This window comes from Oryx dammah, unplaced genomic scaffold (genome assembly GCF_014754425.2).
Source record: "Oryx dammah isolate SB20612 unplaced genomic scaffold, SCBI_Odam_1.1 HiC_scaffold_21, whole genome shotgun sequence".
NCBI lineage: Eukaryota > Metazoa > Chordata > Mammalia > Artiodactyla > Bovidae > Oryx > Oryx dammah.
In genome coordinates, this window is record NW_024070205.1 from 50155009 (window position 1) to 50167866 (window position 12858).

At 42.4% G+C, this 12858-nt stretch overlaps 1 non-coding gene across 1 annotated transcript; it reads right to left on the reverse strand.

The window, feature by feature from the left end:
• Window positions 1–12304: 12304 nt before the first annotated feature.
• Window positions 12305–12377, reverse strand: TRNAG-CCC. The gene has a single exon. It is a non-coding gene; the product is annotated as a tRNA-Gly (tRNA).
• Window positions 12378–12858: the final 481 nt, after the last annotated feature.

A 12858-nucleotide genomic window follows, 5' to 3' on the forward strand; every position in this document is an offset into this window, starting at 1 on the left:
CCCCTGCCATATCTGAGTTTTGTCCTGAGACTTGCTTTATCTCATCAAACTGTGTTTTTTTATTTTCATTATGCCCTGTAATTGTTTCCCTGATAGCTGAACATGATGTATTAAGTAAAAAGAAGTACTGTAAATAGGCCTTTAGTAATGTGGTAAAGTGTGATGGGGGAGGGAAAGCATGTTGTAACCCTGTGATTACGTTTTAGGCTTGTAGTGAACCTGTGCTTCTGGACACAAGTGCTTATCAGTTCATGAACTTCACCCCTCCCCCCTCACCCGCCAACTTCCCTTAGGTCCTACCAGAAGGCTAGAAGGGGCTGGAGCTGGGTATTTCCTTCCCAAGGTCAGTTAGGCTCTGATAAAACACCAGCAGGTTAGGTTCTAGTTAAATAGTTTCTCCTGAGGACAGGCCTTGTTAAGAAGAATAGAATGTTCTATTGTGCTTCAAAATGATTTCTTTTTTCCTTCCCTGGCCAGAAGCACAGTGGGATTTCTCTCTGATATGTACTGGAGCACCTGATTGAGTTCTTAGAGGGAAAACCCACAAAAATGTGACGCCCTCCGCATAACAGGGGGATCTTCCTGCAGTGTTTCCCTCCGAGTCGTTCACACTGAGCCGACAGTAATTTGTCATTGACAGTCCAGGTCTCTCTATCCTGCACTGGTTCCCATGGAGGTTTTTGCTTGCAGGTTTCTGCTCTGGCAAGTTGTGCTTCCCTCTGTTTGTCTGTCCATTTCTTCAATCTGCGGCCAGCAGTTTGCCATGTGACCTCACTGCTCTTATAGATCTAAGGAGAGTGGTTGAATTTTCAGTTGGTCAGCCGTCTCCTTCTTAGGCTGGAGCAGCGACTTCCAAGCTCCTTACCCACTGGACTGGTTGTGCTCTGTTTTTAATCCTCTAAGTTGTATTTCTCAGACAGCAGAAATCCTTAATTTTAATGAAGTCCAATTTTTCAATATTTTCTTTAGTGGATCAAGCTTTTGTGTGTTGTATCTCAGAGATCTTTGCCTAATTCAAGGTCACAAAGATTTTCATCTGTTTTCTTCTAGCAGAGTAATTTTTTTAAAGTGTAAATTAGATCACATCACTCCTTTGCTTAAAACTCCCCAAGGGTTTTCCCTCACATTTAAAATAAAATCTAAACTCCAGATTTTAGTCTACAAAGGCCTACATGGTCTGGCTTTAGGCTTCTTCTTTGACCTTTGCCTTCTTCCCCTTTCTCCGCTGTTCACTCTGCTCCAACCACATTTGTTTTCTTACTGTTTCACATACCCTGCTGCTGCTGCTGCTGCTGCTGCTGCTAAGTCGCTTCAGTCGTGTCCGACTCTGTGCGACCCCATAGATGGCAGCCCACCACATACCCACATACCCCACATACTGGAGCCCTTTTACTTGCTGTACCTTTGCCTGGATTACTTTCCTCTTAGATCTTCACATGGCTCACTTAACACTGAAGACTGCTCAAATACCACCTCTTGGGAAGCTCCCTTATACCAGTCTATTTAAATTGGGTCCCCCTTTCATTTGCAATTTCATTACCTCTCTTTACCTCATTGCATTTATCACTGCCTGAAACTATTTTATTTGATTGTTTGTTTTCTGCTTCTTTGTGCCTCTAAAATGTAAGTTCTTTGAGGGTTATGAGTTCTGTTCTGTTAACACTGTGTTCCCCACGTCAAGAGCAATGTCTGGCACAAAGCAGATGCTCAATGAATTACATGTTACTAAGAACTATACCTAATATCCTGAGAAACTCCAAATATGGATTTGAGGGTAAGGGAGAGAGTAAGATCGGGACAGGGTGGGGCTTGTTTTTAAGCAAAAGAAGAATGGAGGACTTCAGAGGGACCACATGGAGAGAAGAGGCCTACTGAGCAAGACACAGCCAGTTCCCAGGAATGTTGACCCCTGCACGATTCCCTCACCTAAACAGAATCCAAGAATAGATCTATAGCAGCTGAAGTTCATTGCTTTCCTCTAGGGCAAGAGCTATCTCAGGATCTTGAGCTTAGGGTAATTTTAGGGGGCCTTCTGAGCTTCAAATTGTATTGCCTCCTATGTAATTATTGACAGGGATGATGTCTTTCAAATTAAATTAAAGATAAAAGGTTTTAACATGAGAACAGACATATAACTCAGTGGAATAGGACTGAGAGTCCACAAACAGTTACATTTATGGGCAGTTGGTTTTCTAGCATTCCAGGACAATACAGTGGGAAACGAACAGTCTTTCTGACAAATGGTAGTGGAAAAACTGGATATTCACATGCAAAAGAATGAAGTTGGACCCCTATCTCAAACCATTCACAAAAATTATCTCAAAATGAATCACAGATCTAAATGTAACACATGTGCCTGCGTGCTAAGTCACTTCAGCTGTGTCCGGCTTTTTGTGACCCTACGGACTTCCCGGCCCAGGGATCGAACTCTTGTCTCAGGACTCTTGCACTGGCAGCTTGGTTCTTTCCAAAGAAATCCCAGGGCTGATCTCCTTCAGAATGGACTGGTTGGATCTCCTTGCAGTCCAAGGGACTCTCAAGAGTCTTCTCCAACACCACAGTTCAAAAGCATCAATTCTTCAGTGCTCAGCCTTCTTCACAGTCCAACTCTCACATCCATACATGGCCACTGGAAAAACCATAGCCTTGACTAGACGGACCTTAGTCGACAAAGTAATGTCTCTGCTTTTGAATATACTATCTAGGTTGGTCATAACTTTTCTTCCAAGGAGTAAGTGTCTTTTAATTTCATAGCTGTAGTCACCATCTGCAGTGATTTTGGAGCCCCCAAAAATAAAGTCTGACACTGTTTCTACTGTTTCCCCATCTATTTCCCATGAAGTGATGGGACCGGATGCCATGATCTTCGTTTTCTGAATGTTGAGCTTTAAGCCAACTTTTTTGCTCTCCACTTTCACTTTCATCAAGAGGCTTTTTAGTTCCTCTTCACTGTCTGCCATAAGGGTGGTGTCATCTGCATATCTGAGGTTATTGATCTTTCTCCCGGCAATCTTGATTCCAGCTTGTGTTTCTTCCAGTCCAGCGTTTCTCATGATGTACTCTGCATAGAAGTTAAATAAGCAGGGTGACAATATACAGCCTTGATGTACTCCTTTTCCTATTTGGAACCAGTCTGTTGTTCCATGTCCAGTTCTAACTGTTGCTTCCTGACCTGCATACAGATTTCTCAAGAGGCAGGTCAGGTGGTCTGGTATTCCCATCTCTTTCAGAATTTTCCACAGTTTATTGTGATCCACACAGTCAAAGGCTTTGACATAGTCAATAAAGCAGAAATAGATGTTTTTCTGGAACTCTCTTGCTTTTTCCACGATCCAGTGGATGTTGGCAATTTGATCTCTGGTTCCTCTGCCTTTTCTAAAACCGGCTTGAACATCAGGAAGTTTATGGTTCACGTATTGCTGAAGCCTGGCTTGGAGAATTATGAGCATTACTTTACTAGCATGTGAGATGAGTGCAATTGTGCGGTAGTTTACATATGTCCACACAAAAACTTGTATGTGAATGTTTAAAGCAATGTTATTCATAATATCCAAAAAGTGAAAACAACTCAAATGATCAACTAATGAATGGATTAAAAAATGTGGTTTATCCATGCAGTGGAATATTATTCACCCATGTAAAAGGAACGAAGTAGTTGTACATGCCTCAACCTGAGTGAGTCCTGAAAACATTAAGCTAAATAAAAGGAACCAGTCACAAAAGACCATGTATTGTATAATTCCATTTATGTGAAATGTCCAGGCTAGGCAAATCTAAATAGAAACTAGATTAGTGATTGCCTAGGACTGGGTCAGAAGTACTGGAGGGGTTGGGGAAGTGATAGCTAAAGGGTATGGGGCTTTCTTCCAGGGGAACAAAAAGTTTTAAAATTAGATTGCTATGATTGTTGCACAGCCCTGTGAACTTACTAAAAGCCATGGAATTGTATACAAGAGTAACTGTATGTTGTGTGAGTTATAGATAAAACATAATGGTCCCTTGAGCACCTTAACTCATAGCTAGGTAAAAAATCCAAACACATCCACCAAGAAATTGAAGGGATTTCCTGGTGGTCCAGTGGTTAAGAATACACCTGTTAATGCAGAGAACATGGGTTTAATTCCTTGTCTAGGAAGATCCTACATGCCATAGGACAACTAAGCCCATGAGCTACAAGTACTGAAGCCCAAGCACCTAGAGCCTGTGCTCTGCAATGAGAAGCCACAGTAAGGGGAGTCTAATGCATTGCAACTAAAGAGTAGCTCCCCTCTGCTTGCCACAACTAGAGAAAGCCCGCAGGCAGCAATGAAGACTCAGCACAGCCAAAAATAAATATATAAATTAAAAAAAATTGAAATTTAAAGCACTGAAGGGTCCTGGAAGGCAAAATAAGCCCCCGTGCCCAGTATTTTTTTAAATTAATTTATTTTGATTGGAGGATAATTACAATATTGTGATGGTTGTTGCTATACATCAACATGAATCAGCCACAGATTTACATGTGTTCCCCCACCTCCTGAACCCCCCTCCAACCTCCCTTCCTTCCCCATTCCTCTAGGTTGTCCCAGAGCACTGGATTTGTGTGCCCTGTCTCATGCATTGAACTGGTACGGGTCATCTGTTTTACATATGGTAATATACATGTTTCAATGCTATTCTCTCAGATCATCCCACCCTCGCTTTCTCCACTGAGTTCGAAAGTCTGTTCTTTATATGAGTGTCCCCTCTGGTGCCCTGCATGTAGGACCATCAGTACCATCTTTCTAAATTCCATACATATATATGCATTAATATACAGTATTTGTCTTTCTTTTTCTGACTTACTTCACTCTGTGTAATAGGCTCCAGCTTCATCCACCTCATTAGAACTGAATCAAATGCATTCCTTTTTATAGCTGAGTAATATTCCATTGTGTGTATGTACCATAACTTCTTTATCCATTCATCTGCCAATTGACATCTAGGTTCCTTCCATGTCCTGGCTATTGTAAACAGTGCTGCAATGAACACTAGGGTACACGTGTCTCTTTCAGTTCTGGTTTCCTTATAGTGTATGCCCAGCAGTGGGGTTGTTGGGTCGTATGGAAGTTCTATTCCCAGTTTTTAAAGAAATCTCCACACTGTTCTCCACAGAGGCTGAACCAGTTTACATTTCCACCAACAGTGTAAGAGGGTTCCATTTTCTCTATACCCTCTCCAGCATTTATTGTTTGTAGACATTTTGATGATGACCATTTTGACTGGCATGAGATGATACCTCATTGTGGTTTTGATTTGATTTTCTCTAATAATGCATGATGTTGAGCATGATTTCATGTGTTTATTTAGCTATCTGTATGTCTTCTTTGGGGAAATGTCTGTTTAGGTCTTTTGCCCACTTTTTGACTGGGTTGTTCATTTTTCTGGTATTGAGCTGCATGAGCTGCTTGTATATTTTGGAGGTTAATTCTTTGTCAGTTGTTTCATTTGCTATTATTTTCTCCTATTCTGAGGGCTGGCTTTTCACCTTGCTTATAGTTTCCTTCATTGTCATGCCCAGAATTGAAGGGAAATTTTTCAGGGGTGATTTTTAAACTGAGATACTATGGACAAGTAGGACAATGAAAGAAGAACAGTATATATAAAAGCACAAAATCACTGGAGCATTCAGGGTATTTGGGGAATTGTAAATTCATTTGGCTATAGGGTGCATTTCTAGGAGAATGGTGAGAAATTAGTAAGAATGACAAAGAAAGCTAGGCTGAAGGAAACTTTATGGCATTTTAAGAAATCACGACATTATTTTACAGGCAAAGGAAAAGCAGGCAAAAGAGACAGTAACTCTGCAAACAGTGCTGGAGGAGCTGAGCAAGGAGAGGTTGGGGGAGGGAAACCAGTTCAGAGGCTCTTACCCAAAACGATAAGGGTGGTAACACCAGGAAGGTTAGCTGGACTGTGCTCAAGAAGCATTCTTGAGATAGATTGCCAGAATATGTAGAGTGGGTTTATTCAGATGAGAGTGATGGAGGATTCTGAGTTGATGCTGGAGAGTCTAATGCTAAAGGCAAAATGGCTGGAGACACAGTTCTCTGTAATACAAACGTGAGTGAAAGCAGGTTTGGCAGGAGGATAAAGTGTTTGATTTTGAATATGTTATGTATGCTTCAGGTGCCTACAGGACATCCAGGTGGAGTGTCCAGATGGTTGGAAATATGTGTCTAGAGCTCAGGAGAGCTATCTGGGCTAAGACACAGATTAGGGCATCTTTAAGTCTGTAGGTGGATGAATTGTCCAAGGGAAGTATATAGTGTCAAAGTGAGAGGGGCCTCAGCGTGGGGCCCATTTAAGATGCAGGCAGAGGAGAAGAGCTGGCAAGAGAGACAGAGGAGGAAGAAGATGAGACAGGAGGGATGAGTGGTGTGGAAACCGGAAGGAGGGTTTGGAGCCAGCCCTGGGGAAAGCAAAGAGGAAGAGAGGAAGGAGACTGAGGGATTTTCCTGGTGGTCCAGTGGTTAAGACTCCACACTCCCAGTGGAGGTGGCCTGGGTCCAATCTCTGGTCAGGGAACTAGATCCCACATGCTGCAACTAAGACCCAGTACAACCAAATTATAAACAGAGAGAGAGAGAGAGAGAAAGGAGGCTGAGAACATACCAAAAAATGGGTATTGAATTGATCAAGACAGGGAGACTGGGAGCAGAAGGGGATTAGAACCAGCAGAGGTGAGTAATTGCTGCTATGGATCAAACAGTAACCAAAGCCAAGTGAGGAAGTCAGTCGGAGCACACTTGCTGTCTCTATGATCTTGCCTAGAGTTGGTCTTCTTTAAGTCATGTTTTGAATTTTTGGCTATGTTATACAGATCTTCAATGATAAGCAAGCAGTCACTTTCTTTAAATTGTTTGAGAATGCTGTCAGCAAAAAATGCCTTTGAAAGTTTACAGGACCTCTCCTGCTTGAAGTTCATTTTGTTAGAATAAGAATAATAACATAGACATTGAAATATGCTAAAGAATTATTTTTTTGTTGGTAACATTCATCTAATTGTGTCTCCACTCCTATTTCTGCTGTCTTCTTGCAAATCCCTCTGCACTTGGGGACCTGGCTTGTATAACCTTTAATTATGCACAGCTTGGAGGCAGATCCCACCCATGGAGGTATTTTGTCTCATGTAGCCACTCACGTGGGAATGAACTCCACCAGATGAGATATGCCAACACTGCTTCATGTGCTTCCTGAAGATCAGCGTGACCAATTTGCTTATGAAAAAGGTTTATTTCCAGAAGACTAACTTATGATGGTATTAATATAGCACCATTTGGGGATGAAGTTTTTAAAAATGTGGCTCCTTGTGGCCTAAGCTAGACTTAAACACAGATTTGCTGTGTGACCTTGGCCAAGTCATTGCAACTTTCTATTCTCAATCTCGTCACCTACATAATCAAGTAGTTAAAAAAAGAACCAGTGCCTCTTTAGTTTACTTGATGACCAGCATCTCCTGGGGTTCTTGTTAATTATATAAATTCCAGGCCCTACCCCATGTGGCGCTAGTGGTAAAGAACCCACCTGCCAATGCAGGAGACATGAGACATGGGTTCAGTCCCTGGGTTGGGAAGATACCCTGGAGGAGGGCATGGCAACGCACTCCAGTCTTCTTGCCTAGAGAATCCCATGGACAGGGGAACCTGGTGGGCTACTAGTCCATAGGGTCGCACAGAGTCGGACACTACTGAAGCAACTTAGCATGCACACATGCACCCCAGACCCACTGGATCAGAGCCTCTGGAGGAGGAGCTAGGGATGCTGTGGGTCTAACAGGTGCTCCCAGCCCTCTGATTCCATCTTTCTATGGTGCTGGTTTATATTAGGTGGAAGCCTGGGTGAGCTGGAAATCCCCCTTTTGGCCCCAGCTTGAGAGTCATTTGTGGAAGGTTTGCTGGTGGTGGTGGGTAGAAACGTGGTAGCCTTTTATATGCAGGACATTTGTATGTATATAGGGCACCTCAGCCTAAGAAAGAAGCAGCAAAACCGTGGCTCCTTCACTTCTATGTTCCCTTCCTCTGCGAACCCCAGAAATGCCCCTTTAAGGAAATGGGCCCTGGGGCACAGCGGGAGAGGCTTCTGAAGGAATGAGCAATGTTTTCTAAATGATGGTGTTGTCCTTTGAAAACACAGTGATGTCATTCAGTATTCTTCTTCCAAAGAGAGAGACTGTTCTTTCGGTATTTCAGCTCGTTTAGAATGGTGTCACTCATTAGGGTCTCCCAAAGCCGCCATTCAGAATAGCATCTTTAAGTGCCCACTTAAGTGCCATGAAGCCATTACAACAGGCATCGTTTCCACTCTGTCTAAGCTTTCCATCGGGGTGTACAAACACATCAAAGGGCAGACAAACAGAGCTGCGTGACACTGGGAAAAACATACACAGAGACCCTATCCAGCAAATAAACATAATTTGAAATACTGACATTCTGAAAAGGGATTAGTACTTGTTCTTATGTTCTCTGTTAAGATGGTTGGAGCCAGTCCAGGGGTGCAGGATTCACTCCCCCGGGCGAACAGAGATCGGATTCTTTCCTCCCTATCTATCCACCCTGTCTCCAAATTTGGAGTTTTTAATTTATTCATAAACATTCATTAAATTTTTTCCCATTTGCTAATTGTTACACACTGGGGATACAAAATACAAGACATCTTGCTGCATGTTGGCGGCTTGGTAATGACAAAACTTAGGAAAATATAAGAAGACCTTTTTACTATGCAGAAAAATGCAGACCGTCCTTTCTTAGGAATTTAAGAGAGCCAAACTCCAAATAAGCATGTAAATGTTTAGATCACTTTTTAAAATCAACTTGGCTTCCAAGCTTTACCCAGGATTAAAGCCCAAGCTAGCTTATTCCATGGGAATTGCTGTAATTGTCTTATTGTAGAGTAATTGGATTTTTTTTTTTTTTCCTTTTTGGGTCAGATGAGTTGATCTCATTTTGACTGGAAGGTGTTTTTTCCTTCTCTATTTGCAGGAAGCAGCAGGCCTTAAGTAGATCAGCACTGTGGCTTGTATACATATGGGCAGCTGATTTTTTTTTTAAGGTATTTTTAAATATGAAAGATTCTGGATGCAATTCTGTCAACAGAGTCAAGTACAAACCTTCTTTTAGTCTATGTTCAACTTTTCCGATTTTAGAGGTCATCTTTCAGAAACAGCTGAGTTTCCTATATGCTGGCCCCTCTGAAGATCTATTATGAAAATTGTTAATGAGTCGGCGCAGAGAAAGTGAACTTGGAATCCTCAAAACATCGTCCAAGGATTTCATGACTACCTCAAACTGACATCTTTGTACCATCTAATTGTGCTCACAGCAAGAAACTGCCTACTGAGATTGGATGTATTTGGTCAAGGGCATGATATAAATTTTTCCATATGTTGACTGAAGCTTTATGGGCCTATGGTTTGATTTTCTGAAATGTAATTCGGTTTTACTTGCTGCCTTACTTCTGTGTTTCCCTCCCAGAAAGCAATAAATTCGATTATACCCCGGCCTTCTCCAAAAAGTCTTCCCTAACCCTTCCAAGCTGGTTAAAAGTGAAAAGTGAAAGTGTTAGTTGCTCAGTCATGTCTGACTTTGCAACCCTGTGGGCTGTAATCTACCAGGCTCCTCCACTCATGGGATTTCCCAGGCAAGAATACTAGAGTGGGTTGCCATTTCCTTCTCCAAGCTGGTTAGGATACCTCTTCTCAAGCTTCCAAAATAATACCCTCTGCATTTCACTATTACTGATTTTTTTCTTACTGTTTCATACCATCATTATCTTTATTTATCTGACTCTACTACTATATTGTTAGTTTCTTGAGGATAACAATATTATATTGTTTATTTCTTCCTTGCTTGGCACATTGCAGATATTTAACAAATGCATTTTTTTTGCCTTTTTTTTTTTTAGAAATTGAAGGATAATTGCTTTACAATGTTGTGTTGGTTTCTGCTGCACAGCAAGTTGAATCAGTCATATATAAATAAATAAATAAATAAATAAATATATATATATATATATATATATATCATCTCCCTCTTGAGCACCACCGCCCTCCCATCCCACCTCTCTAGATTGTCACAGAACGCCAGATGGGACTCCCTGTGTTATAAAGCAGCTTCGCACAAGTTATCTATTTTACACATGGTAGTGTATATACTTCAATGCTACTTTCTCAATTCATCCTTTCCTTTCCTTTCATTGGTTAAATGTATGAACATCAGTCAGTTCAGTTTAGTCGCTCAGTCGTGTCTGACTCTGTGACCCCATCGACTGCAGCATACCAGGCCTCCCTGCCCATCACCAGCTCCTGGAGTTTACCCAAATTCATATCCATTGAGCCGGTGATGCCATCCAACCATCTCTTCCTCTGTTGTCCCCTTCTCCTCTCACGTTCAGTCTTTTCCAGCATCAGAGTCTTTTCAAATGAGTCAGTTCTTCTCATCAGGTGGCCAAAGTATGGGAGTTTGAGCTTTCGCATCAGTCCTTCCAATGAATATTCAGGACTGATTTCCTTTAGGTGGACTGGTTAGATCTCCTTGCAGTCCAAGGGACTCTCAATAGTCTTCTCCAACACCACAGTTTAACAGCATCAGTTCTTTGGCACTCAGCTTTCTTTATAGTCCAACTCTCACATCCATACATGACTACTGGAAAAACTACAGCTTTGACTAGACAGACCTTTGTTGGCAAAGTAATGTCTCTGCTTTTTAATATGCTGTCTAGGTTGGTCATAACTTTTCTTCCAAGGAGCAAGCGTATTTTAATTTCATAGCTGCAGTCACCATCTGCAGTGATTTTGGAGCCCCAAAAATAAAGTCTGTCACTGTTTCCCCATCTATTTGCCATGAAGTGATGGGACCAAGATGTCATGATCTTAGTTTTCTGAATGTTGAGCTTTAAGCCAACTTTTTCACTCTCCTCTTTCACTTTCATCAAGAAGCTCTTTAGTTCTTCTTCACCATAAGGGTCTGCATGTCTGAAGTTATTGACATTTCTCCCGGCAATCTTGATTCCAGCTTGTGCTTCATCCAGTTCAGCATTTCTCATGATGTACTCTGCATATAAGTTAAATAAGCAGGGTTACATATATAGCCTTTACGTACTCCTTTCGCTACTTGGAACCAGTCTATTGTTCCATGTCCACTTCTAACTGTTGCTTCCTGACCTGCATACAGATTTCTCAAGAGGCAGGTCAGGTGATCTCAGGGGTCTCGTGAGGTATAAGGTCAGGTACCCCATACCCAAGGGCAGAGAAGCCCCAGCAAGATAATAGGCACTGGAGCGGCGGCTGCATAACTGGAGCAGCTGTTAGGAGATACCTCACGTCCAGGGGCAAAGGAGAAGCCCGAGCAAGATGGTAGGAGGGGTGAAATCATGTTTAGAATCAAACCCCATACCCTCCAGAGATGCTCAGAGGCCTCAAACAAATCTTGTGCACATCAGGACCCAGAGACCCCACAGAGACTGAGAAAGAACTGTGTTTGAGTGTCTCCTAATGAGGTATGGGTCAGCAGTGGACTGCCACAGGGACAGGGGCTCTGGGTGCAGCAGACTTGGGTTTGGCATAAGCCCTCTTGGAGGAGGTTGCCATTAACCCCACCATAGAGCTGCATGAGCATATGTATGTCTAAATCAGTTCTGCAAGAACAAATACATCATTGGGCACAGAGAAATTCAGTGGTTCTGCTGTGGGGCTAAAAATCCCCTCCTCTGAGTGTAGCCAGCTATCACCTGTGGGTGTTAAAAGTGACTTAGATCACACTGCATGTGGCGCTCAGTTTGGAAAACCAGATATACCAGCTAAGTTGGGTGTAAAGTGAGATTCTGTATCATGAACACTATTCTGGGGAGATGAGTTCTGGAGGCAGGAGAGTCAAGGGAGGATAGGTTAGGACACAGAGCCAAATAGAGGAGTATTAGGCAGAAGAGAGGGGAGATTAAGCCTTTGACCCACTGGGGTTGAGACCTGGAGTTAAGAGAGTGGGGCTGAGGCCTGGTGAAACCATATGGGGGAATAAGGGAGAGGGAAGGGTATCTAGGAGGTAGGAAGCCTTCTAAATTAGAGACTTGATTCCCAGGCATTTGTCAGATCATGAGAAAAGAAGTGATTGTGTCAGGCCCCTGAGGCCTGCTCTAGAAGCACTTGTGCTGGTGTCGGTAGGGGCATCACAGGCGTAACCAGGTGCTCCTGAGCACCGGCCCCTCTGCAGCTCTTAGCCAGAAGTGCATGCCATCCCAGGTCAACTTTCTTTTAACTGTGTTGGGTCTAGTTGCAGCATGTGAGATCTAATTCCTTGACCAGGAATCGAACCCAGGCCCCCTGCATTGGGAGCACAGAATCCTAACCACTGGACCGCCAAGGAAGTTCCTCCCCTGTCAACATTTTAGCATAGCAATTTCAACCCACTGAATTCAATGAGAAAGGAATTTTTAAATCCTGAAATTCAGAGTCTTCAGGCCATTATTAGGGATTTAATTCCCTGCTTTATTTACTTTCTAAGTGCTAAAATCTGGCAAACTTTTTCTTTTTTGCCACAGGAAGAGGAATACTTGTATTAAGAAAAGAATCTACAGACACACACACACACACCCACACCCCTATATAGTCCTTGCTATCTAGCTGCTTACAACTGAAACAAAGGTTCTGACACTGAAAAGGAACCTGATATGCAAAGAGCAGATATTTGACCCTGAACAAATTTTGCATATTCTACGGTCAAGTTAGAACAAGGAAAAGAAGAATGAGGATTACTTCTCTGAAAATAATTTCCTAGGGAGACCCATGAAAATGGCAGGGATTTTATTCAAAAAGCAAATAATCAGGATAAGTTAAAGCAGAGGAGT